Raw genomic sequence first — 25,328 nt, forward strand, 5'->3', positions numbered from 1 at the left:
GTCTAACGAACTTCCCCAAGTCTTTGCCTGGATTTTGTCAGTTTTGAGCTTACATGGGACTTGTGCATGCTGTCACCACTGCTGTGAGTTTATATGAGTAACTGGCCAGCTGTCTGGAAAACTATTTCCTTGTGGTCATCCATCACCTCTGGTTCTTACAATCTTTCTGTCATATGGTGGGTATTTAAAGGCATATTATCTGTATTTCTGTTACCTGTTCCCAGAGCTGGGGCTGATCATTGTGTCCAGACAAGTAACTTGCTAGCACAGGGAGTCCAAGTTTCTGAGTCCAGCAAGTCCCCCACAGTTCTGAGGAAAGTCCCCTCTCAGAGAACTGGATGGTTAGGCATGGCTCCTGACTTAATGATCCAGGTATTGTTTCAGGAATTCAGGGGTGATAGAAAAAGGCTCCCAGGCCCACGTGCTTTCTAGAATCAAGGATGGGACCATTCATGGCCAGTGGGCAAGTCTATCATCCTAACGCTAGTCATGGTAGGTAGGCTTCTCACACTGAAATCAACTCTGTCTCCATTTCTTGAGTAAAAGTCAAGAATGGACCGAGGGATATCCTAAAACTATTGCCACTTAGGTCATGATGAGGATTTATAAAGTAAGAAGAGCTGGTTCTTGGATTCCTTCTTTTTAGAAAAGTAAGTGAAGGTTGAGTATTTTCAGCTGGTGACTCCTTCAGTTTCCCCCAGTGGCCCTCTAAGAAAATACAAAATATTACCATTGACAAGAAAGAGACTCAGAAGATGACCAAGAAGCTCAAAGTCTTTTAGCCCCTTAAGCCTGTCCAACTCCAAAGTCTCTGCACTGCTCCTGGCTTTCAGTGCATATCCTAGTGATGGTGACTTGGACACTGCTCATTTGACACTAAAGATCACAGAACATCTGCCACTGTACTCATTGTGGCACAGATGTGGTCCAGTCTCCAGAGCCTTCACTACAACGTCTGGTTTTCAAGTGAATCGGGTTGAAGAGTCACCCTGTTCTGTGTGTGAGTTACCATCATTTTCTCATTCATCTTTAGTCCAGATGGCATCAGCGCTGTTTTGGTCTTTGCTTCTCACACGACAGTGTAATTGCAAGCTCGCAGAGGGCCTGGATGCTGGAAGGTGAGGCTGCTCTTTTCACTTCGTATCATTGAGTAAGAGGAAGACTGCCCAACTGCAAATGTTTTTCGTGCAACGCCCCACCTGAACCAAAACACTTGCACAGTCATACTTCCATTGCTGGCAATTTGCTGAAGTGGAGTTTGTAATTAAAATCCTCCTTGGCTTCTGTAGTTTCTTTCCAACTCAAGCTACATGCTTCAAGGGCCTATTATGTTTAACAGAGCAACTGTAAAATGGGAATTAAGAAATTTAGGGTTGAAAGCCACAACTGAAAGGCATACTAATAAATATTCCCGGGTTATTTCTATATAAAATAGCCTTTGATAACCAGACCCTTCCAAGGTTTCGTGTGTGTTGGAAAATAAGCACCACCAGAGCTCACTTATACCTGATATAATTATTCCCTATCCTGCTTTTTCTGAGATCACAAAACAAGATTATTCCACCAAAGGCAAATAATACTTAGAAACAATTAGGAAAAGTTAATAAAAGGAATAATTAAAAGAATTTTGAATAACAGTGTATCAGACACATTTGTGTTTGGGATGAATATCATTTCATGAGAATAATTCCGGCTGATGTGAATCTTCATTCTCTTACAGCTCATCTAGTTGCCAAAACATTTTTTCCTCTGTAAGATTGTGAAATAAAGTACATTTTGTTTCCCACCAGATTCGATAGTGTTTCACATTGCCATATTTAGACTTTCCCATTACAGTAATACAGCAGGGAGATGCTTCTGGAAACACTCCTCTTTTTCAGCACATTATGTGTAAGCACCCCCCCACCTCAACCCACATTTATATCTGCTTGATTCCTTTTCCCAAACTTATAACCACATTTTGAAATATTCCCATTTAAACTCTTCTGTCTAGACTCTTCTTTTAAAACCCAGGAGAATGTATGTGCTTTGGAGAGAACATGCGCTCCTCTTTTTTAGCACATTATGTGTAAGCACCCCCCCCCAACCCGCATTTATATCTGCTTGATTCCTTTTCCCAAACTTATAACCACATTTTGAAATATTCCCATTTAAACTCTTCTGTCTAGACTCTTCTTTTAAAACCCAGGAGAATGTATGTGCTTTGGAGAGAATATGCTACAAACCCCACTTGAACTTGAGATGGCTTCCGGACATGCTTCCCAGGAGTAGAGAATATTCTTTAACCTCTATGTATGTGCATGGTGAAAATAAACAAATGTTTCTTTGCTTTCCAGGATGTTTTACTCTGGGATACTTTCACCTCTTGGGAAGCAAGCATTTACCCTATTCAGACACCAAGGACGTGGCATGCTTCTCTGGCTTCATTCCAGTTTGTCTGTCATTATAGCTAAGGACAAAAAAGTTTCACATAAAGGTAATTGTTTCTAGAAAGATTTTCTCTTCAAAGGGGACTGTCAATATGAATTTTTTTTATCTTCTGAAAGGTTTCAAAATGCTTTGAGTTAATTAGTGCAAAATAATAAATATACTTATTTCAAAGAATCAAAACCACATTAGTATTATTTCCAGTGTCACAAAATTACATGTCCTCATCATTTTTCTAAATCATACTTCTATAACACAGAATGGATAACATGGCACTCCATAAAGCTTTGAATTATAAATACAACAACAGCAGTCTTAAGGAACAGAACCAACCTTGACTCATGGAATACTCGATGACTTTATAGTCACATCAAACTCAGGATTCTTCCCCATCTGCTCTGTGCCACTTGTAAAGTATTTTTTCTCTACTTTCAGCCATGCTGTTCCATTGTATTTCTTAGATCCTCATGCTGTCGAGGGGTTAGGTGTGGAGTGATGCTTGCCTATTCTAGCCCACAGTGTTTACTTGCCAGCATCAACTCTCAGGAGCTTTTGGGATTTGTTTTCTACTTGGTGACTGGCAACATTCAAGGCAGTGGCAGCATCACCAGCCTGAGTTCTGGGGTCACAGGAATGGACGCAGGTAGTCATCAGAGGAGTGGGTATGCAGCCTGAGTCAAACAAACCTGTGAGCCGATAAGCCACTGAGACCTTGTGTGTGTTTGCCACTGCTCCTACTGCATCATTCATTCTATCAAGAGTGAAGACAAAACAGACTCTAAGAGACAAAGATCAAGTATGTTTGGGACACAAACTTTTATGCATCCTTGGCTATTACAGTGATATCTTTGTTAATCAACTAACCTAGGGGCCTGCATGGTAACTTTGTGTAATTTAGGCTAAATCCTAACATTGGAATGTGTGTCCTAAAGAAAAGAACCTAACCTGTACTTTTGAATCACTGTCTTTTGTGGCTTGGTACCAGTACAAGGATTCATTTAATTTAAAGTAGGCAAAAGTGTGTTTGGGCCTGATTCTTTATTGTATTATTTTTCCTTCTTACGAAGGCTTACTCATACTAAAGTCCTGAAGGTTTTTTTTGTTTGTTTTGCTTTGTTTATTTTTTGTTTTTTTTTGAATCAGGTTTCATCTTGTAGTCCAGACTGGCATTGAACTTGTATGAATCCTCTTGCCTCAGCCTCCAGAAAGCTGAGATTACAGGCATGGGCCGCTATACCCAGTCCTAATAATTCTATTTTGGATGTTTTAAAACCACTTAATTCTTTATTTTATTTTATTAGGGTGTATGTGGAATATTAACACACCAGTGTAAGCTGATGCCTCTGTGGTTGTGCAGAAGCTGAAGGAGGACGCTGGACATCCATTACTGTCACTGCTCCATTACTGTCTACCCTATTCACTGGATATAGGGTTTCTCTCCAAACCTGGAGCCAGGCTGACATCCAGGAAGCCCCAGTGATCCTCCTGTCTCTGCCCCCATAGTGCTGGGGTTATAGACTCCCTGCATGCCTGGTCTCTGCGTGGGTGCCATGTGTTAGAACTCAGGTCCTCATGCTTGTATTGCAAGCACTTTTACCTGCTGAGCCATCTCCCCAGGCCTAAACCACTGACTTCCTTTTACAGGACAAAGGATTTAGACAGTAACTTCCTTTTTGGAAGAACTTTCTCACAAAATAGTAGTAATTATATTTAACTGACAGTGTGGATGTGCATGTCAATAATACAGCGAACAATGTTTTGTTAAGTCCCAAATCCTCTAGTCTCTCCTTTGGTGACTGTAGTCTTTGGAGATAGACAAGTAGATAATCCCACATTTTACAGATGAAGAAATCTTGCTGCTGAGAGGTACTATGACTTGCCTAGAGCAATCTGTGTGTGGTAAAGCTGGGCTTGAGCCCAGGCCTTTGGACTCCCATTCCATAGCATCTTCCGCTTTCTCAGAACTGGAGAAAAGTGAGCATCTTATGAGGACTAATAAATGTGTGGATATTAGAGTCATGAATGGAGTAGTGGTTTAGGCTCCCTACATTTTTTTAGTACCCATTGGAAGGTAGGAAGTATCTTCCTTGCTGATTTATTTAGATCTGTCAGCGGAGAAGTTTGTAGAAGAGAAATAATTACTGTCATAGAAAGAGTTAAATTCCAGAAGGTTCATGGTGCAGATGAGATAACCGTCATGCAGCTAGAGCGTTTGTGTGTGTGTGTGTGTGTGTGTGTGGCTGTTTGTCTACGCCCAAGTGTGAACTCAATAACTGGGTGGAGGTACTTAGGAAGGCGCCTGAGCACTTCATCTTGCCCCACATTCTGCATGTTCATTTCAGAATCTGACTCTCACTAAGTACAAATTATTTATGCATATGAACTTGCTCTAAGCTAAATCAATTTAAGTAAATATTTGATGAGTTTGCTTTACTGTGTGCTGTGATGTTTTTCTCATATTGATGGTGAGAATCTATTGGTTGTCTCAGCAAAACATTACAGTGAAGACTTGGTGTCCAGTTTGAATGAGCAGTAGTGATTAGTAGAAGGAATATGTCACTCATAGGAAATTTAAATGTGTGTTAAAAGATGATCAACGAGCTAGGACATTATGAATTTGCAGAATGTGGGGAGGTTCTGGATGTGGGTAGCAGCAGAATTTGGGCACTAGAAGCAAATACAATTGATCGTAATATCTGTGTCACGTGTTCTAGAAGATCATTGCGAACAATGAGTTACTGAATGGTGAACAAAACAATGGTTTCAGAGGAAATACAGCTTAGATTCCTGCAAGACTCTGGTATCTTCATTAGATGATGTGATGGTGAGTCCTAATTGTCAACTTGACACACTTTAGAATGACCTGGGAAGACAGTCTTAAGGAGGAAGTGTTAAGATTGGGTTGGCCTCTGGGCATTCTGGGGCAGAGATTATCTTGAGTGCTGTGATTGATGTGGGAAGACCCCACAGCCTGAAAATGAGTAGTACTGTTGTCTGTTTTGGCGTCCTGACTCTGTAAGAGAAGAGGAAGCTATCAGAATGCTAAGCATGCATGCATCTCTCTGTGATCAGCTGTTTTAAGCTCCTGCTGCCTTGACTTCCCAGCCATGGTGGACTGTCACCTGGAATTGGGAGCAAAAATGAACCCTTTCTCCCCTAAGCTGGCTTTTGTCAGGGTGCTTTAATACAGCAATGTAAATGAAAGAAAAGATAATTAATGCATAGCCTTGCTTTCTGTGTGCTTATAAACAGCATATATTTATAGATATACAGTCTCTGCACATAGTACTTAAGTATGTACTTATAGTAATTTTATTCAGTTATATATTTATAAGTGGAACATATTGTAAAGAAAAATATTTGTATGTATCTATGATATTGATGTTGGACTCCTGGACAACAGCACTATGCCTCATGCTCAACAAAGCATACGTAGCAGGCATATTTTCTCCAGACAGTACATCATATCCTTCTTGTACTGGGAAGCATTAGACAACATTTTAGGCCTGTGCCTGGAGGCCATTTCAATGGTGACACTCCTACGAAAGCGCAAGTCCCAAACCATGGCGCTAGACAGAAGGTGAAGGATACTTGTTGAGAATATGAGAGCTGTCACACCCAGTGTTGTTCTGTTTAGCTTCAACTGGGACCCTGTATACTGAGCAACCCCAACTTCTGCTTCTGCACATTGTGAATGACTGACTGGAAGAGCTCTGAATGAACTCATTCTGGGGTAACAAGTACATTTTAGCAGGCAGGCAAATATGCACATACTGAGTCCATGGTAAGGGAGATGGGCTGTGATGGAGTTTGCGTCTTTTCTGCTACTTCTTAGCTTGGCCAGGTCCCCGCAAGATTTCTGAGCCTACGTTTCCTCAAGTATAAAGTGATGATGACAGGAACTGATGGCAGAGGGTGGAGGACCCTGTGATAATGTGTGTGAGGGACAGACATAGTGTAAGTAGACATTTAGTAAAGAATGGGAGCATTATCTGCCTGGAGATGCACAGGAAGGAGGAAACACCTCAGTGGAACAGGAAAAGAACAAATGTACACACACAAATCTGCTTTCAAATCCAGGGTGCATCTTGTGGCACTTGTAGCTGTGTGACCCTGGGCAAGTTATCTTTGGTGAGACTCTCTATTATGTCTTATAAAATGAGCAAACGAATATAAAACTTATTAGTAGTGGGTCTAGTGTGTAAATGCAATTGGAAAACTGAGCATCTTGTCCCTCTTCGTGTTATCACTTCAAATAGAATTTCTGTCCACTGAATGTAGACATGTAACATGTTTGAATAAAGGACTGTATCTTTTCAACTTGACTGGTAGCTGTATAACATAGGAAGCGGAGTCAAAGACAGGTAGATCCTGATGGTCAAACACACACATGCTTGCTACCCTTCCCTGTGAAAAAATAGAAAAAGAAACAAGGAACGATTTTTTGTAGTTTTATAGTGATTTTTAAAAGTAGGATTGGGGAATTATAATGTGAATGAGAAAAATAAACACGATCAGTATTCTTTAAAACAGCACTAAATTTGTTTCATTTAGAGAGGTTCCTATTACACTTTGTAAAGGACAATGAATCAATTAGAAGAACTTTATCTTAAGTTGGTAGAAGAAAGGAGCTGACACCTGAGTCACAGGGTAAGTGACAACTAGTGAATTGGTGGGGCACTGCTTTGATGAGCTGGGGTCAGAAGATGGCTTCCACATAGATGGGAAAAAGATCACTGATAGCCTACATTCAAGATAAGCTGGAATGTTCAGCCAGAGAATTAAGAAGCAGGTGACAGAAGGAACTGAACGATTTAAAATCTTTCTCTAGTAGACATTTCTTGGTTTTATTACACAGTCTACTTAGGTGATATCTGTTGATCACATAGATCCAAGCACAAATAAGACAATCTTGTGGAATGTCTCTGACTCCTGGAGAAGACTGATGGGGACTACATCTCCAATTCTGGGGATCACCTTAATCTTGGGGCTTTGAGGCAGGTAAAGAGAATCAAAAACAAAACCACACAAGGTCTGTTTGAACATTTAAACTGATTTAAAATGGTGATGAGCCCAGTCATTCTCTAAGGGCTCTTCAGGACTGGAGAGACATTCTTCAGATCAAAGTAAGAAAACCATTTCTGAGCTCTGCTTCTTGAGCCCTTATTCTATTCAAGGCATGCTCTAAAGCCCCCTTTATGTGCTTTCGGGGCTAGAGATCTGGGCTTATTGCATTGACTTTACCGTACCCAAGTCCTGAAACATTTACATGTGATCTTTTCTTACTCAATTTACTTTGCAAAAAGCACATTTGAACCAAAACAGTGACCCTAACAATTAAGTCTGCACAGTCATTAATCTTCATGAAAATGGCTGAGAAATAATATCCCCATTTTGTTTCTAATAAAACTTCAGCTATGGGGGCTGGAGAGATGGCTCAGCAGTTAAGATCACTGACTGCTTTTGGGTTTGAATCCCAGCACCCAATGGCAGCTAACAACTGTTTGTAACTCAGGTTGCAGTGGATCCAACTCCCTCTTCTGACCTCCTCAGGCATTGTACAACATGGGTATGCTTGCATACATGCAGGCAAAACACTCATATATATAAAATAAAAATAGTAAATAAAATATTAACACCCCCCCCAAACTTCAGCCATGACTAGATCAGCTAGAATTGATTAGAAAAGTAGAATTAAAAAAAAAAACCCTATCACTAGATAAAAAAAACACATGGCCAAGAACTAGGAAGTTCTTGACTTCTAATTCAGATTGCTTCTGACAGAATAGATTGTGCTATTCATGCTCATTATAAAATAATGATATTCAATGGCTGTTTAATTAATGCAAATGAACAAGTTTTTAATCATACCCTTGACTATTACCCAACTGAAACTTGTGCCTTCAAGCTTCATTGTAAAAGCTTTGCTCTTACTAATTACAATATCTCGTTAAGTACTGTTGGTCTGCACCCAGAAAATCATACATCTTTTTAGAAAAGTCAACCAAATTTAATAATCTGCTTTGTAGAAATTTTTAGTGAATGCAAACAGGGGTTTAGATATGAAAACAGAAGATTCAAATATGATCATGTCACATAAGAATAGTTTAAAATAAAGTTTCATGGTACCCACGATGCTGTGTGTACACTGGGTTGTGACAATCATTTGTTTCCAATGACATGTTTTACATTTCGAGTCATGCTACTATTAAGTCACTTCTGATTTAATGTCAGTCCATGAAAAATCACTAGGATTAGAGATGCCATCTTTCCTCACTTCAACTTTACAAGAAGTAAATGTTAGCAGTTTTCATTAGTACAATTTTACTTATATTTAATTTGTCTATCAGTTCTATAAAACAATGATATTCTATTATAATAAATTATTTGGGGGATATTATGGAATCAATCCTTACTAATTAGGTGATAAAGATTCCCTCCTATACATTCCCACTTAACAGGTCAGGCTTTTCTGCCTCTTTATAGATTTAGGTTTGCTAAAAGTAAATTTTCCTATGACTCTAATACAGAGACCCTCACATGGAATTGTAGCCATTAGACAACATTTATCTTAAGAGAGAAATTAGGCTGAAGTCCCTTGTCCTTGTATGACAAAAGCTTAGGGATCTACTGAATACTTTTATAAGTCTGCTCAGAAGACTGGTTATGATGCTGAGAAAGAAATCAGGAAAACAATTCAACTCACAAAAATCTTAAAAAATATCTAGGAATAACCCTACCCAAGAAAGTGAAAGAATTCTACAACAAACATCTTAAAACACTGAACAATGAAATTAAGATAAAACTATAAGATAGAAAGATCTCTGATGTTCACAGATTGACAGAATTAATATTGTGAAAATGGCTGTATGACCTAAAAAAACCTACAGATTCAATGCAATCTCCATCCCAAGTTACAATAATGTTTGTCATGGAAATAGAAAAAAAGTTCTTCAATCAAAATGCAAGTGAAAATACCTTAACTACCCTGGCCAATCCCAAGCAAAAAGAGCAGTGCTGGCAGTACCACAATGTTAATTTCAAAGTAAGGAAACTAGCATGGTGCCAGCACAAAAACCGACATGCAAACCAAAGAAATAGAAGATCCAGAAATAAGCCCATATAAGAATAACTACTTGACTTCTTACAAGGGGCCAAAAACATAGATTGTAGGAAAGACAACCTGTTCATCAAATGGTGCTGGAAAAACTGAATATCCTTATGCAGAAGCAGGAAACTAAATCCCTGCTTCTCACCTTGCAAAAAAGTCAATTCAAAATGGATCAAGGACCTGAAACTCTGAAAACGCTAGAGTAAATAGCTTCAGGATAAATGCATTGACGAAGACTTTCTGGAAAGGACTCTAATAACTCAGGAAATAATTCCAACAATTGACTAATGGGATGGCATAAAACTAAAATGTTTCTGTAGAGAAAAGAATACAACAAAGTGAAGAGATAGCTCACACAAAGGAAAAAAATCTTTGCTAACTATACATCTGACAATATATACTGGGAATATATAAATAATTAAAAACTTAAACAAATCATCCAATCAATAAATGGGCAAATGAATTAAACAAACAGTTCTCAAAAGCAGAAATACAAATGGTCAATAAACACATGAAAAATGTTGAACGTCTGTAACTGTCTGGGAAATGCAAATCAAAAGCACGTTGAGATTCTGTTTTAACTCAGAATCATTAGGAAAACAACCGCAGATGCTGGTGGAGACTGGGGAGAGGAACCTTGATACACTGTTGGTGCAAATGTAAGTTAGTCCACCCATTAGTAATCAGTATATACATTCCTCAAGAGACCAAGAATAGACTATGGCAGGACCCAGGTATAGCATTCCTGGTTACCTACATGAATGAATCTAACTCAGCATGCCTGCACATCCATGTTTGTTGTGGTACTTCACAATAGCTAAGATATTGAGTCAACTTAAGTATCCATCGACAGATGAGTAATAGAGAAACTTTGGTGTATGTGCACAATAGAATTTTATGCAGCTTCAGAGAGGAACAAAGTATTTCATTTGGAAGAAATGGAAGTGGAGACTGCCTTGTTAAGTAAACCTGACTCAGAAAGGTTACTATTGAATGTTTTGTCTTCTATGCAGAATGCAGATTATTTGGAGAGAGGAAGGAGAGTAACAGGAGTGGAGGGAAAAGAGAGGGTACTGGGAAATGGAAATGAGCAAAGGACATGGTCTGTATGTGTGAAGATGTCATAATGAACCATTATGATGGATGCGGGTGGTTTTCATGTGGTGTGAAGTGAAAAGGATTTGGAATGGCATGAATATGTCAATGTTTCCCTGGCCTCCTGTCCAGAGAAGAGGGACAGTTCAAGTGTCTAAGGCTTAGTCTGCTTTCTTCATTTCCAGAATTATGCTGAACTCATTCTTTTGCTGGCTCTAACTCAGTTCTAAGAGAGCTAAGTGTAGAGAAAACCTGCTCAGTGTGCCTTTTATCTGTATTTGAAGTTACACTTAAATATCTAGTATCTGAAGTAGAAAGCAGTGCTGGTAAATTCACGTAATGTGAAGAAGCGATGGGATCAAAAAGCACAGGATTCTGGGGAAAAGGTGCATGAAAGTTCCTGGACTTCCACCTTTCCAGGGGACAGAAAGTGGGGAACTAGAACCAAGCACCTCACATAGACCCAGACTCTGGGGAAAGACTCTTGAGAGTTGTTAAGTCTTTATTTCCATGTGTAAGTGAGGAAATCATAAGCAGTAAGCATTATCACTAATTTTTCAATGCATATGCTTTAATTCTCTCTAGTGCCTTTACCACTACTTAAGAGCAATAGACTCTTTGAAAGTCTATGCTATTTCTTATTACATTAATATTAGTATTGTCTCTGTTGGTTTTATAACCAATGGTTCTTGGACATATTAAGTAAAGGAAGTTAACAACACAAATACACAGAAGTCATTTTGACCCATGGCTTCAAGTGTGACTCTTTTAGGTGCCATTTATCATATCATATCATATCATATCATATCATATCATATCATATCATATCTATCTATCTATCTATCTATCATCTATCTATCTATCTATCATCTATCATCTATCTATATCTATATGTGTGTGTGTATATATACACGTATATATACTTTATAATCACATATTTTGTAAGATAGCACTTTTCAATACTATTAAATAGTATTCTTCCTGCCATCTTCCAGAGTGACCACCTGCATCAGAATAAGCTGAGAGTTTTACAAAACCTCTATGTGTAGAAATTAGTCCAACTTTAGGACTTGGAATGGGCCGAGAGACTGTGAAACCTGCATTTTTAATGAGGACCCCCCAGGTGATTCTTATGCAAACTAAAATTTGAGAGCCCCTGCTGTAAAGGTTGGGGCACCAAAGGTCTCTTGTGGGTGCCTTTTGCCTCTGGCACAGAAGCTTCTAAATGTAGAACTTATGCCAAGCTCAGTTGTTACCAAGGGCTACAGCAGGTGCAGCGGCCTGAGGGCAAAGGAGGGTCACAAAAAGGACACAACTTTTGCAAGGCCCACATCACAGAGAAAGAGTTGCAGGCTCTAAAAAGCGGTTTAACAAGCAGATCTATATTCATCTTAGAGCCCAGCGCTGGCGCTTGACTGTAATCAGCGAGAAACAGAAAGAAAAACTGTCCTGACAGCCCAAAACAAATTGTCATCTTCATCTCTTCTACCTCATGAAACGTTCAGCCTCAAGCAGTTGCTTCTCTGACATTTATCCACAGTGGGCACTGGGCACAAAGCGAATAGGTAGTTTGATTTTGGTTTGTGTGAAGTTAAGGAGCACAACGAACTATGTATCTTTTGACTCATCTGGCTGCTTTGCTGCCTCACTGAAAATGCCCAACTTCTTGCATCTCATAGGGAGGAAAGGGACCTGCTAGTAGGAAGGGTTGCTTGATCTTATCAAGTAATTTCAGTTCACTGGAGTCCCATTTATGAAGTGGCAGTTTCAGGGGTCTCAGCAGCCTGAAATAAGAGAATCTCATGTGTACTTCATGTTCTCTGATAGAATCCAAACCAGAGTCAAAATTCAACAAAGAGCCATTATCCCGCATTTCCATTCCAGAGCGAGAAAGGAATCTCATCCTGTATTAGATAGCAGCCACTGGTAATTGCTCATTTCTGTGATGTGCTGTTGTGCCCAGCACCAGCAAGCTTCATCTTGACCTTCAAGACACCTGTTAAAGATAGTAAGTTTTACTATATCCATTAACCTGATGAGGAACTGAAGGACCTGGCAGATTTTATTATTTGTGCTGGGATGGTCAATGAGTTAAGTAAGGGCATAGCAAATACAAGACCCAGTGTTCCATGATACTGCATCTCTGGTCTTGGCTGCCATAATGACCTCTTTGTTAGTGTTTCTTTTGACATTGTGTAGGCTGTAGGCGTATTTGTTTTGAAGAAGAGATGATAGCAGTTTTTCATAATGATAATATAAACTCTTCAATGGAATGCAGTGTTCAGCATCCTCAAACAGGACATGAGATACCCTGCAACTTGAGAGTCTTTATGGCTCTATGGACAACTGGGATGTTTCCCTACTCTGCCAGAGAAAGGTGAACGTCTGTATCCACAGTGAGCTAAGATCAACACACTGATTCCCATTCATTATTATTTTGTTTTTCATTTCCTCTTTCATTTTCCTACCTTTGTGACACAGGGTGTGAAGATATTCACAAAGATGGTGCCAATGTTTCATTTTCCATACACAGATGTGCCCAAAGTCATTGATTTAAGGTTCAGAAACAGGTGTAAGTTTTGTATAATTCTGAAAATAAGGACATATTCATGCTTATAATAAAGAGGAATGGTGTGAAACACTGTCTTCTGGACATTACATAGCTGTTTGCACTCATGAACTCACAGCAGCTGTGGTTACCTGCACAAGACCTGAACAAGATCAAGTCTGCCCAAATCCCAGAGTGGATGGGAGGAGTTCACAAAGCCCCACCCCTAACAGGAGCCATCAGCAGTTGATAGATGCTGAGGGATGAGGAATCATTCTTTATTGGGGATGCGGCCACTGTGTTACAGAATAAAAATCTCTGGCCTGGGTAGAATCTTAACTTTCTAGTTTGGCCAGGTCACAGGACTACCCGTAGGAAACACGTTCACCTTAAGTCATGCTGCAGGGATTGGCTGAATACCTGGTGTATTAATGAGATGTTGAACTTTTCCTGCCCAGAATACCTGTCCCCTAGTGCAGCGCTTAACAGATTGGGCCACACACATGTAGCTTTCTGTAAGTCAGCCCAGTTTTCTGAAATAATTTCTCCTTTTCTTCTCTTTTCTAAGCATGCTTTCCCTAACACTCTGCGCAACTGTAACTCTTTAAAGCTCTCCACCATATGGCTGTTAGTCTGCCTTGTGTTTGGCCTCACGCAGGCTCTAAACCTACATTGATTTATGGCTTTTTTCTTCTCCCCTCCATTCTTCTGCTCAGGAGAGTTACCGAGATTTACAGCTTGCCTGCACTGAGGATTTTTCTTTAAACACTAATAAAATTGTCCTAAAGCTTCCATTTGAGTCCATTCTTAAATTCTTTCATGAATGAGACTAAGAACACTAAAAGGGACCCCCATTTCCCCAGTATCAACTGGTAGGTTGCCCATGCTCCAGTAGATGACCCCATACCCATGCATATATGAGCAGCACTAATTCAACTTAGTGAGTTATTAAAAAAAATTAAGTGGACATGAAGTTGGGAGAGGAATGTCTTAGGGGTCTTCTAGGAGCAGTTGGAGGGGAAAATTGGGGGTGTGTGAATATGATGGTTCATTGCACACATGTATGAAATGCTTAAAGAATCATTTTAGGAGATGGTTATATAAATTACGTCAACAATTTACAGTTTTAGCCAGTTTTCAACCTATGTTTATTTACTTTAAGATGGTATTGCTTTCCCAAGCAATGCCTCTATGAGTTATCTTGAACATTGCACTCAATGGGAATGTTGAAAGCTTACATTATGAACACAGAAGTGATAATGGCAGGCCCTACTCTGCGAGGGAGGATTTTAGCACTCATGATCTGTAGTATGGACAGGAGAAGAGCTGAAGAGAAAACTGGGGCTTTGAAAGTTCAGGTAGTTTAATCCAGCTGGATTAGACCCAGATCTTCTGGTTTCAAATCCAAGCTCCTTTACTGTATTCCCTAGAGGAGACCCTCCCTGACAACAAAGGAGAAGACCCCAAGCAGTTTAGAGGCAGAATAGGGCAGAGCGAGGTTGTGGAAAACATTAAACAGAAGACATGAGATCAGCATAGGAAATAAACCAGTTGGTGGAGAGGAAGATTGGAACTCTCCCCACCAAGGCCACCATATATTATGATACAGTACATGTGCAGAAAATGTTGGAGGTATACAGATGATTCTTATAGGGTTATAACCTTCCTACTGCTATGCCATCGAGCTTCAAAAACTTCAGCTCTGGCTGCCTCCTCTCTTGGATGTGTATTCTTTCTTAATAAACTGTTTCTGTTTCTGCCACTCTTCCCATCTCTGTCTTATTTATTTTTTGTTTGGGAACAGAAGAACTTGGAAATCCCAGGAGATGCTGACTGGACCCCCATTTCCACAAATAACAGTTTTCTCTTTGTTAAAGCTTGTAGTATATTTGGGTTAGGGTAGAGTAAAAGTTGACCTTAAAGTAGTTAATGCACAGTTTTTAAAGTGGGGTTTTGGCCACTGTGAATGCAAGGAAGATGAATGGGGGACAGGCATCTTTCACACATCAGGGATTGGTACCCTCTGACAGCAGAGGGGCCTTAACACCACCTGGAAGCTTTCTGGGTCTCATCCTAGACTATAATTCTCTTACCAATCTGATTTACTTAAAGTTAAGGCAAGAGACTTAGAATGGGTAAGATATGGTCAACTTTTCAAAATTCGTAATTGTAGATTACAGTAAATGAAAGTTTTGGTTGATTTTATAAGACAGGGTCTTACTATGCATCCAGGTTGGCCTGGAACTTTCTTTATGCTCTGCTTCCCAAATACTGAGATGAGCAATGAAGGAACTGCTTTTCCATTTTGTTTCCATTTATCCTGCATGCATGCCACATGGGTACACAACACATGTGTATTTTAGTATTTTAGGAAAAGTACTAAAGAAAATGACTATTTTAGAATGTCTTTCTGCCTATACTTATATAAACTGAGAAAATCTAAAAGACGAAGTTTACAATAAGAGACAAGATCATAGTCCAGAGTTCACAAGAGCCAAGAATTGTGGTGTTTCAGAGAAAATTCCCAACCCTTTATTATCACAAGAAAGAACACCATGCAGCTCATTAGGAGGTGGGAGCAGAATTTTAGCACAATGCAAATTTCATGGCTGGCTTTGCAAAGCAGTTCATGCTTTGTAAACTTTTCATCGATATTGCTGAAAGAAACTTTAGAAGCATAGTTCTGTGTGTCTGTGTGTGTGCACGCATATACACACATACAGAAGTCGGCAATAGAATAGTTTCTATAGATTTTTTACATATAGAAATTTTACACATATTTAAGAGAAGAAGGCAGACTGGAAATAAACAGTTATTTGGACTCTTTTTTTTTTTTTCTTCTTTAAGGAGAATGTCACACCTTAAATTGTATCTTTGCCCAAGTGCTAAAAAGAGTTTAATTAAATGCATCTATTTCAATAAATTCTTTAGACAAACAAGATTACAATAGGCACATAAAGAATGTGAGCATTAATTGCATTTGAGATTAGCACTATTGAACTGCATTCCCAAATAGTGATGCCCTTTGTTCTTAAACCATAAATAGTAGCTCTTTTTATATCTAGCTATTGATACATTCACTACAAAACAGTGCAGCCACCAGGAACGTTAAATCTCAAAAACAAAACAAAACAAAACAAATAACAGCAAAAATCTTTAATCATAAGAGAACATATTTGAAAATTATCCAAAAGGAACAATGATGTTATTATTAGATGATGTACAGTGTTTTTTGGGGGAGACACAGCTTGATTCTTTGTCTTTCTAATAAAAAGCCCTTTAGGTAACTCAGTTCAAATTTAATGTGCGTGTATGTTTGTGTGTGTGTGTGTGTGTGTGTGTGTGTGTATAAATACATACATATAATATAAATCTAAATAAATACATATACGGAAAGAGAGAGAGGCCAAAGTACCTAATAAAAACTCCAACTTGTTAATAGATTAATTAAATTCCCTACCTACCCACCCAACCCTGACTGAATCTGTCCTCCAGGGAAGTGAAATTGAAAGACGAATTTGCTAATTAATGTTAATACAGTGACTGGCCCAATTAAAGGCAACTCACAGAGGCAGGAGCATCCCTTGGTGAGACTGAGCACAAGTGTGCAGGGGAATTCTTCACACAGGCCCCAACCACTTGGAATCACACAAATGAAATTCTATTCCATTTGGTTCCACAGTGAAAATGCCTAAGGTAACCTCATAGAGAAATGTAAGCCAAATATGAAATGACTATTATTTCAGGATTATCTTTAATCACAGTTTGATAATCAAATCCTAAGAGGCAGACAATATTTTTTCTTTCTTGATAACAGGTACCTGTGTACTAAAAGAATACTTAAGGTACTCTCGTAGCCCCTAGGAACAGAACAAACTAGATTTTCATGAAGTGCACATTGCCTTATGTTTAACGATAAAGTTGATTATAATCATTTATTCCCCCCAAACTGGCCTCTGTTCTTCTCTTCATATGTCACATTCCTGGCAATGCGACTTGTTTCATCTGACTAGAAGTGAGGGATATTTCTCAGCTTGGTGAGTTTGCCATAGTATTGATGCTATGCTTTGCTTCAGTCAGTAGAAGGCAGTGGAAATGATGTTGTATAGTTCTCAGCACAGACCGTAAGAAACTTTTGTGTAATCTCACATTGCTCCCTCTGTGGGAACAAGTCCAGGCTGTGTAGTGACTGCACAGGGACAGGGACAAGCTACTCCAGATGATACCGTCCTAGACAGTTAATCCTTTGCAGCCCAAGAACGAACCCAAGAATCATGACTGAGCCCAGGGATGACTAAGAGAAATGACATTTGATTCTAGCCCAAACAGACAACAATAAACCATGGTGAATAAGTGAATGGCTAGCTTTGATTTAAGCCTCTTAGTTTGGACAAGTTGGTACTATAAAAACAGCTACATGATGCAAGTCTTCAGAGAACTGTTAGTTTTCTTTAAAAATTTATTTACAAGATGTGTTTTATATTGCTTCATTTTGAATCATCACTGATAATTACAGTAGTTATTTTTACTGAACTTAGCTACTCTGCATCTTTCAAGATAAAGAACAATTTCTCAGAGGGAAAAATAAAAATTAAGAGCACAAGCCGGGTGTGGTGGTACATGCCTTTAATCTCAGCATTGGGAGGCAAATACAGGCAGATTTCTGTGAGATGGAGGCCAGCCTGGTTTCCAGTGAGTCCAGGCCAGCTGGGGTTAAAGGGAGACCCTACCTCAAAAAGAAAAAAAATTAAAAGCAAAACCTCAAATCGTGGCCCAGCATTTAATAGCTTTGTTTTACTTCTGAGGTTCAAACCCAGGGCTTTGTGCATACTGAGTATTCTACTAAACCGGATCCTTAGCCCTCAACACTTAACTGGTACAACACCGAATTGAGAGCATTTTCTGTGCACTGATTTCCACTCCTCTTAAGTGGAGATACAGTGGTATATGTTTCAGAAGCTTTGTGAAAGGATTCACATAGTAAGTACATGCTTCTTCAATATGTGTAACTTAAATGGATACTTAAGCACTTCCAAGTACCAATGTCAAGAAGACTGCACAAGGTAAGTTAAGATTAGTGGCAAGTAGCAGCACACTCTAAATGGTTAAGTGAAAATTGAATAAACTATTTTTTTTCTCATGCCTATAAACATTTAAAAATGCCTAATAATTAATTCTACATGCTGCAAGTTCCCAATAACCCCACGTCCTTCAGCTAGTGCCTAAAGCAGTTGGGAAATCCAATGGCTTCCCATAATTAATTTTCTAATGATATTAGTACATGGCAAGTGTTAAAGATCTCATCTCAAGAACACATGAGCTCTGAAGGCATGAAGTGACTTTCCCAGGTTACATATTAGCAAACAGTTCAACAAAGAAAAGACTTAAGTGCTCTTGACTTGGAGTGATTGCTTTAGCTGTCAGAGACTACTTCTAAACAGGCTCAGATTCTCATACATATTGATGAAAGAAAAAAAATCATGACTTGTTTGAAATAAGAATTGAGATGTTAAAAAAAAGAAAGCAAAAAAGAGAGGATGATTTGCTGGTCCATCTCTGTGTGGGACTAACAGGCCTGTGGTATTGAATGTCAATTTTTTAAGATGGGAAGATGGGTTTCCTACAGTGCCTCATCAACAGGCAGAACTCATTTTCCCACTTACAAAATTGGATGTAAAAGAAGGTATTGATATGGTCCTCATTGATTTTGTAGGCAACAAAGATGTGTTTAGGGGAGAATTCAATGTTCACGTCCTACGACGGTTAATTAGCCCCATGAACCAAGAATTTGGGCACATCCATTAGGTGTAAAATATAAAAACCATATTGATAAATTTCTCGCACATTCAGAGTTGCACCAATTTACGTGTCCTAGTGGGCTAGACACTTCTCCCCACTGTAAATTGCTCCCTGGGAAATTGCATTGGCTTTTTCAGGAACTCTGTTTGTATATAATAGGGCCATGAAAATGACTGATACTGAGCTTGTAGTCTGTAAGCCAGAGCCTTAAGACTACGGGATGTACAAGTTCCTAACTCTAGCTCTGCACAAGTCATTTAAACTTTCCAGCATTTGGCTCCCTTGCACCTAAATTGGCAATGATGTCAATCACTGGTTATTGATGCCAGGATCGTACCTAAGTAGTCACAGACACTGTCACTAGCACAATTGGTATTTTCTAGCTAACTTACTTCCTCCAGATGAGAATCAGTACTATTATCCTCCCACTCCACACATACATACTCCTTAAATAAATGGGATTTTTATCACTTATAATTGTGAAAAATAACTCTTGTTTTCGAGGCAGGGAGATAATAGCCAAGTGCATTTTTCTTTAAAGTTTGAAATTGGCACAGAAGTTTGAATGGAGTTGAGGTTGAAAGGTTCTTGATTCCTAACTTACGTGCTTAACCTTGGCTATTATAACTAACACATATTCTAATCAGTGACTTGCTCTATGAACAAGTTCTTTCCAAAGGTTCGTTATTGATGGTAACTAAAATATTGCTTTAGATACAGAGACTGCAAGATTACTAATTATTTCCAACAGAAACAACAACAAAAACAACCCTCCTCCCCCCACCAAACCCTGCCAGACCCATGAGTCAAATGACAGCTTTTAGTATCTGGACAGAGTGCAAAGGAGAGTTGGACACTATGGTGTTTTCAGTCACACTTATGTCTAGACTGGCCTCGAGTGTTTCAGGTGTAATAGACCAATGCTGATGCATAAGCAGAAAACAGCTCATTTGTAGAGTGAAAAACTTTACTGTGGGGGTTTCTGATTTCCAAGTGTCAGTTCACATATTCAACCTGAAATTTCTCACTCACAGAATAAAACAGCAATAAACCACAAAACACTTGAAGATGGTAATGCTGGATTTGTTTATACCCTGTCAGTTTGTGGTTGGAGATTTTCTACTTGTGTAAAGGTATTTAAATTTTAAGTATCAAATACATAAAAGTTTATTCATAATGATTTTATTTTTCTTTAAACACCAAAGTAATTTCTTAGCATGTTTCCACATATAAATATACAACTTCAAGACAATGAATCTTGTACTCCTTCTGGTCACAGAAGAATTTTTTAAACATTTTTGCTACACTTTATTTATTTTTTTATTGTGTATGTGTACGTGTGTGTGTGTGTGTGTGTGTGTGTGTGTGTGTGTGTGTGTGAGAGAGAGATGTGTGTGTGTGTTCATGTGTGCCATGGAGGTCAAAGGACAACTTGTAGGAGTTGTTTTTCTCTTTTCACCATGTGAATCCCAGGGATTGAACTCAGGCTGTCAGGCTTGGTAACAAGTGCCTTTACCCAGTGAGCCATCTCACTGATTTTTACTCTTGCTTCTACCTCCTGTTTTATAATTCCATGTAGAAATGACATATTATTTACCATAAATTACTTAATTTTAGGTGATATTTACCTAAATTATAGGCAGTGTTGAAGAGATGTTTAAACTCATCTATTGTAAAAATATATAAATATATATAGAAACAAAAAAGTAAAATGAATGCTCAAAGACCAGATCCAACAATTACGAAGACTTGTGTCATGATTTTTACTAACATTCAATTTCATAGGAGGCATAATAGGAGTCAACCACTGGGTGTGGTGGTGCACACCTTTAATCCCAGCATGGGAGGCAGAGGCAGGCAGATCTCTGTGAGATCCAGGTCACCCTGGTCTACATAGCGAGTTCCAGGTCAGCTGCGGCTACACAGAGACCTTGTTTTAAAAAGATTAAAAGAAAAAAAAAAAAAAACCTCTCTTTAAGACGCTTTCAGAACTGCATGAAGATGAAGAAAGGCAAAACGACAGAATAAAAGCACTGTTCTTCTTTCTCCCGCTGTTTTCCAATGAGATGAGACCTGAGACCTGGAGTGAATCTTTCTTATCAAGTTGTTTTTTATGGCGCATTTCTGTAGGAACATTAAAGAGTGCTCTGGTTGCAGATCAATACGATACTGGCTAAATATAGATTTACTTACGAGGTAGACTGAAGGGAGCCATGGCAGACAAATGAGTAAATAACGTCTCTTTTGACAAGTTCATAATTGTGTATTTGTTACATGAGTTCTTCCTCAGGCAGTTCTAGGGAACTGTCATAAGCCAGGACTAACCTGTACTCACTCTCACAACCAAACTGACTTCTAGAGGAAGCAGTGAGATCAGAGCATGAAGTGCTGGAACGAAACAAACCACATGAGCCACAGCATTGCTCTGTCATCTTGCTTGAGAAGGAAGAGAACAGATGAGATTAAGAAAAGTGTGGTTTTTGGAGACCAGGGAAACCCAATGAAATTCATTCGTCTTGGAATATTTGATAGATATTGTATGCAGAGGGGGAAAATATCAAACATGCTAGTTATACAAGTATATAAACAACATACACACGAAATGCTGTTATGTACAATTCAAACAGATACTTCATTTTCCTTTTGGTGCATATAAATCTTTTGCTCTTTAATTATAATCATGTGTCCACTGCTATGATTTGAATGTGCAATATCCCTCACAGGACGATGTTTTGAACTCTTGTTCTGTAACTGGTGGTGCTATTTTGGGAAGCTGGAGAACCTGTAAGGGGTGGGGCTGAGCAAGCAGAAGTAGGCCACTAGGGCAAGCCTTTTAAAGTGAAGGCTCTCTGCTTCCTGATCTACTGTGATGTGAACAGGCTCAGCCACACATTCCCATCTCCATAAACAGAGTGGATCTGCCATCCCTTCTCTGAACTGAAACTCTCTGAAACTATGGGCCCCAACAAACCTTCCCTTCCTTAAGTTGTTTCTGTCAGATGCTGTTGTCGCAACAATGCAAAAGTAACAAGTACACCCACTGCAATAGTATCCTAACAGAATAGTAAGCATTCAAAAGTGCTTCCTGGTTGAGAAGAAGCAAAAGGAAAGAGGCAAAGGGGAAACATCCTCTTTGGTCTCAGTTCTGCCCATTTCTCCTACATAGTACTCTTTTCCACCTTGAATTTCTCTTCACTATTAAACATGTTCCTCAAATATGATCTCTTTTCCAAAAACTTTCCCTGACTACTTTTGGAAGGTAGACGTTACTCTTTTTGTTGTTGTTTTTGTTTTGTTCTTGACATAGGGGTTCAACTACGTAGCTCTGGCTGGCCTGAAACTTCTTTGTGTAGACCAGGCTGACCTTGAACTCACAGGGAAACACCTGCTTTTGCCTCCCAAGTTCTGGGATTAAAGGCATGAACTACTATGCCCCACCTCCTTTCTGTCAACTATCAGAACTAACCATTATCAAGAGATTACTAAGGGCCGGGTGTGGTGGCACACACCTTTAATCCCAGCACTTAAAAGGCAGAGGCAGGGGGATCTCAATGAAATTAAAGAAAAAACCGACGACAAAAAAAAGAGTATGGAAGAAGGGGGGCGCGGGAGGGGGGGCACCGCGTAAAAAAACGAAAAAAAAAAAAAAACAAAAAAAAAAAAAAAAAAAAAAAAAAAAAGAGAGATTAATGATAAGATAAGGGTTTTAAATGGTTTATCTTACTTAGAGGCAGGCGTTTATTATAGTCATTCCAGAAAGAAGGAACTAAGGTTGGACAGTTTAAGCAATTTCAGTGGCTCTGGACTCTGCGGTTCTAGTTGTGTGGTACTTGGCTCTTAGATGATTTAGAGTAAAAGAATACTGGCTTAATAAGTGAGTTTATTAAAGAGGTGGTTGGGGGAATGGACTCTGGATTATTCAGTTGGTTCCTAAGGAAACACATACCCTTGGGCAAATAGTTCATTATTTTGAAAAGTCAATCTTGAGAGGGGTAGAATTCTTGGGATTAGCAAGGCTTCAACATGTTAAAGTACCATAAATTACCAAAAATAAAATCCAGCATCATTAATGTGCTTGTCTTACTAGACAATGAAGGATCACTGCTGGAGACAGCTGCTCAGAATGCCATCTTATGAAGCCATTTGGTCTAGAGCATGGCTGTGACTAGAGCATATTCTTTGCATTATCCAAAAGAGGGAGAGAGAAAGGGCCACCAAGGTGAAGAAAGAGCAAGTCCATCTCCTTGTTAAAAGCATCTTTCAGGTTAAGATTTCTATTTGAATGATTTGTTGCATTCCTTCTTATTTTAGACAAATTCTTTTACAGTGTCTAGTGTGGTTTATGACTTGGAGTATGAGAATTCCTCCTTTCATTAATAATTTTGGATCAGATGATGCTTCGTCCTGTCCTCTGTATTGGACACTTAGTAGCATCTCTGGTTTCTAGTTAGGAGGTGCCAGTGACATCTACCAGCACAAACATGGTGAGCAGGAATGCCATCAGTCATTGGTGATGTCTTCTTAGAGTGAAATTCACCCATTGGATTCCAGACAACTCATATTTCTTCCATTTGTAACTGTGAGAGTCCTGCCTGATCTGTATTTGAAATAATTTTTATCTTCTCCTTTTAGACAGTCTCCCAAACTGGCCTGGAGCTCACTATATAGCACAGGCTGACCTGAATCGTTACATCTTCTTGCTTCACTTCCCAAGTGTTGAGATTACAGGCATGCACCATCATACCTTATACACTATTTAATGGTGGAAAAGTGGCCTCATTCTCTCCAGCTTCAGAGAGGAAAATGAAGTCACCAAGCACAGAGACCTAAATGGCACACGTAAGATGGCCCTGAGTTGATGTTATCAGAATGAAGTAGCAGGTCCTTCTCATCAAACAGATGAAAACATGTGCATGTGTCTCTGTGCTGGCAAGACAGGACACAGAGGATCCCAAGCTGCTCTTGCCTGGTGAAGAGAATGAAGGAGACTTGGAAACTTTTCTGCAATTCCTCACCTGACCTGGTCTTCAAGCTTACAGGAAAAATAGACCGCTCCATCTTTCTTACTTTTTGTCACTAGGCAGATGGTTACTACATAGACAAATGCTAAGTTCACTTAAATCACTACTGGATGTAAAACCAGGTCAGAAGCATAATAACCATTGAGATTTGACACCATCAAAAGGCCAGATGTTCACAATTATAAGAACACATGCCTGGGGACCACAAGTGCAACCCCGAGTCCCTGGATTTTTCAGTATCCCTGGTTTTGGAATCTGATTAGCAGTAACAAAGAAACCATGTAAGAGAAATTACAGAACCAAGTGGAAGTTCAAAAGTGAAAAAAAATGTGGGTACAGGCTCAAAGAAGCATATTTTACAGGTAACAGATACTGTTAGCACACAATAAAATGTCTGCATGTAGCATTAAACGTGTCCTAGATTAACCAGTCAGTAAATATTTCATTCCTATTGTGAAAAAGACTGTTGTATCAGACCTAGAGTTGAATTTTATTGAACTTAACCCATGTCAAGGCTAAATTTATGATTTGCATACCTTTGAGGTTCTTAGTTTACAAAGTCATGTCTTAGCTCATACATTGAAGGAAATATTTTATAACATAAATATTCATAAAGATTCATCAAATACACGCATTGAGGATATAGTGCTGGACAAGACACTCAATTGTATAAGACCTGATGGCCTTGTATTCATCAGGTAGAGGACACAAAAGTTGAGCATAATTTATTCTACTGACAAAATTTATAAGAACTTCTTTCTCTCCCTACCTGTTCAGGTGGTTCAACTAGCAAAGGGAACTGAAGTAATATTATCCGTCAATGAAATATCTAAATTTCATATTTGTTTGATAAATTGTAAATTCAGTGCTTTTTAGATTCAAATCTATGGAATTTGAATCTATTATTTTCATAGTTATTATCTGTGCTGGTGATGTTTCACAGAGCCCCAAATGAAGGTAAGCCTGAACTAATTAGAACAGAAATGAGAGAAAAAGTGTTTTTACTGCCAGTGCTTTATGCCTATCTCAGAGTGGATTATGTAAGTACCTGGTATATACAGAAATGGTTGATTGATTTATGTGTTTTGCTGTTCATGTTTGTAGGCTTTAGTTGGCATTTGTAGTGCTGGTGATGTTTCACAGAGCCCCAAATGAAGGTAAGCCTGAACTAATTAGAACAGAAATGAGAGAAAAAGTGTTTTTACTGCCAGTGCTTTATGCCTATCTCAGAGTGGATTATGTAAGTACCTGGTATATACAGAAATGGTTGATTGATTTATGTGTTTTGCTGTTCATGTTTGTAGGCTTTAGTTGGCATTTGTAATTT

General features: G+C 38.9%; 1 protein-coding gene and 1 long non-coding RNA gene across 2 annotated transcripts in view; one reads left to right on the forward strand and one right to left on the reverse strand.

Moving 5' to 3' along the window:
- Positions 1–5,597, forward strand: part of LOC115069255 — a 39,525-nt gene extending 33,928 nt beyond the window's left edge. The window contains exons 3-4 of the long non-coding RNA XR_003848526.1: positions 2,337–2,476; positions 5,142–5,597. This is a non-coding gene — a long non-coding RNA (uncharacterized LOC115069255). The remainder of the gene's footprint in view (positions 1–2,336; positions 2,477–5,141) is intronic.
- Gpc6 (glypican 6) overlaps positions 1–25,328 on the reverse strand; it is a 1,180,899-nt gene that overhangs the window by 168,960 nt on the left and 986,611 nt on the right. The gene's annotated exons all lie outside the window — the stretch shown is intronic.

This window comes from Nannospalax galili, unplaced genomic scaffold, assembly GCF_000622305.1.
Source record: "Nannospalax galili isolate Female #2095 unplaced genomic scaffold, S.galili_v1.0 scaffold272, whole genome shotgun sequence".
Classification (NCBI taxonomy): Eukaryota; Metazoa; Chordata; class Mammalia; order Rodentia; family Spalacidae; genus Nannospalax; species Nannospalax galili.